This window comes from Pteropus vampyrus, unplaced genomic scaffold (genome assembly GCF_000151845.1).
Source record: "Pteropus vampyrus isolate Shadow unplaced genomic scaffold, Pvam_2.0 Scaffold321, whole genome shotgun sequence".
Taxonomy (NCBI): domain Eukaryota; kingdom Metazoa; phylum Chordata; class Mammalia; order Chiroptera; family Pteropodidae; genus Pteropus; species Pteropus vampyrus.
In genome coordinates this window covers 1,484,013-1,487,049 of record NW_011889102.1, presented here as the reverse complement: position 1 = coordinate 1,487,049, position 3,037 = coordinate 1,484,013, and the positions used below count along the sequence as shown (strand labels likewise).

General features: G+C 30.8%; 2 pseudogenes; one reads left to right on the top strand and one right to left on the bottom strand.

Annotated features, from left to right (window-relative positions):
* The first annotated feature begins 326 nt into the window (after positions 1-326).
* On the top strand, positions 327-445 carry LOC111730572 (annotated as a pseudogene).
* Positions 446-1,210: 765 nt separating this feature from the next.
* On the bottom strand, positions 1,211-1,329 carry LOC111730575 (annotated as a pseudogene).
* Positions 1,330-3,037: the final 1,708 nt, after the last annotated feature.

Below are 3,037 nucleotides of genomic sequence, written 5' to 3'. Positions count from 1 at the left end.
TTAATAAAACTTTGCCACAAATAATACTTTAGGCCTAGATGGGTTTGCTGGTGATTTCTACCAAATATTTAAGGAAGAAATATACCAATTTTATACAATCTCATACTAAAATAAAAGAGGAGAAAACATTTCCTAAGTAATTTTATGAGGCCAGCATTACCCTGATAGCAAGCCCTTCAGAGAAAGACATTATAGGAAAAAAAAAAAAAAGCTAATATCTCTTATAAATACTAACACAACATTCTTAAAAATAACAAAATTTTACCAGATAGAATCCATCGATATGTAAAAGATTATAAATCATGAACAAATAGAGTTAATCTCTAGTCTACAGCCATACCACCCTGAACGTGCTCAATCTTACCTGATCTTGGAAGCTAAGCAGGGTCGGGCCTGGTTAGTACTTGGATGGGAGACCACCTAGGAATACCAGCTGCTGTAGGCATTAAAAAAAAATAGAGTTAATCCCAAAAATGCAAGGTCGATTCACCATCTGAAAGTTAATCAATTTAATCAATCAGGTCAATGGACTCAAAATAAAACACCTGATAGTCAAATCAATAGATGCAAAAAAGCATATGACAAAATCCAACATCTATTCATGATAACATTTTCAGCCAGCTAAAAATAAAAGTGCACTTCCTCACCTTTATAAAGACCAACTATAGCTAACATTATATGACATTTTAAAAAAGGCAAAACTATAGAAATAGGGGCTAGCACTATAGGAATTGGAGGATAATTGGTTGGTGCTTACATGACAGCATATAGAACAAGACTTACTGAACTCTACATCTAAAAAGGTGAATTTTACTCTATATAAATGATACTCCAACAAACCTGATTTATTTTCTAAGTTTCATGGCTGACACCTCCTATAGAAATCTTTGGAACAAAACCAATATACAGGTGTGTTAAGTTCACCTCCTAAGGAGCAAGTATGCTATACATTTAAACAGCTCCAGAGAACAGAAAAACATGGTTTCCCAATGATACATGAGAATAGTCCCCAAAATTTCACAAAGATAGCAATTAAAGAAAACTCCAAGTTCATGATTCTAGGTATAAATATATCAAATGAAATATTAGCAAACCTATTTGACTTATTTATTTATTTATTTATTTATTTATTTGGCAAGGAAACCTTTGGTTGACCTCACAGATTGCAAGGACCTTATCAGCTTAGAATTCCTCATTTTTTAATTTTTTACACCTACAACACCTGGTCTTTCTAGGTGGTCTCCCATCCAAGTACTAACCAGGCCCGATCCTGCTTAGCTTCTGAGATCAGATGGGATCGGGCTTGTTCAGGGTAGCATGGCCATAGCTATTTGATCAATATTTTAAAAAAATAATGCACTACAGTCAAGTAGAGTTTATTCCAAAATTTCAAAAATATTTCACCATAAGTCATCTATTAACATCTATTTCTAATTTTGAAAAACCTCAATAAACAAAAAAATATAATTTAATATGCACCTTAAATAGAACATTATGAAATATCATCTGAAATCTTTCTAAATAATGAAATACCAGAAGAAATGAAAATGAACATAAGTCATAAAAGATAAAGTCAAAATTATTACAGATTACATAACTGTCCATCCAGAAAACCCAAGAAAATAAATGCAAGAAATCCTGTCATGTGCTATGACATGGATGAAACCTGAGAACCTTATACACAGTGAAATGTCAGTTACAAAAAGATAAATACTGCCTCATTCTTATATGAGGTATCTAAAGTAGTCAAATTCATAGAAAGAGAAAGTCAAAAATGGTTATCAAGGTCTAGGGGGAAGGGCAGATAATGGAAAATTGTTCAATATAGAGTTTCAGTTTTGCAAGATGAAAAAGTTCTAGAGATCTGTTGCACAACAATGTACATAAAGTTAACACTGCTGTACTGTATACTTTAAAATGGTTTAAGATAGTAAATTTTATGTTATGTGCTTTTTTCTAATAATAAAAAATTCTATTGGAACTAACTAGACTATTTGTCTCTATTTTAATAATAATAATCTATGATTAGAAGGTAATAGAAAAGTAGTAACCAGTTGGAAAACATAATGGAAAAATAGGTGCCAGTAGTAATGACAAGAACAGCAATATAATACCTTGGGTAAACCAAAACTTGCAGAACCTATTTAAAACAACCATAAAGCTTTACTGAAGAATATAAACAAAAACTTGAATAAATGGTAAGATCCAGCACGTCCTTCAATGATGAGATCAATTATTATAAAGATGTAAATTCTTCTCAGCTTAATCTATAAGATAATAAAATTTCAATAAACATTGTAATTGAAAAATTTAAAACTCAAATACAATATTAATTATATCTAGAATATTAAGGTCTGAGAATAGTCTAGTCTTTGAAAAGGTATTATAATCAGTGTGAAGGGGACAGTGTTTGTTATGCTAGATGTTAGATATCAAAACATTATATCGCTATAGTAATTAAAACAGTGTGGCACTGTGTACTTTTATCATTATAATAAATTATGGATGCATGTAACAACATGGCTGCATCTCAAAAGTATTAGTTAAATGAAAGAAGCTAGACTTACATGGCTACATCATATATGGTTTCATTTATATGTCATTTTTGAAAAGGAAAAATAGTATCAGAAATTAGATCAGTGGTTGCCAAGGACTGGGAGTATGAGATGGATCTAATTACAGGAGGGCACAAGGACACTTTCTGAGATGGTGACATCTTCTATATCTTGATTGGTTACATGACTGTATACATTTTTACTTATCAAATTGTGTACGTAAGAAGGGTGAATTTTACTGTATGTAAATTATACCTCAATAAACCTGATATATAAAAATAACATTGCTATACACAATGTTCAAAGTGTACATATAGACATTACATATGGTGAATTGCTATTTTACTCATAATTTAAAATTTTGTTATGATTTAGGAGTGGCAAAAGTTGTGACGATAATAGCAATTCTATATATTAATTGCCTGTAGGCACACTTTCAATGAACTATATATAGAGTTTTGTAATTCTTTACCTGTGATATT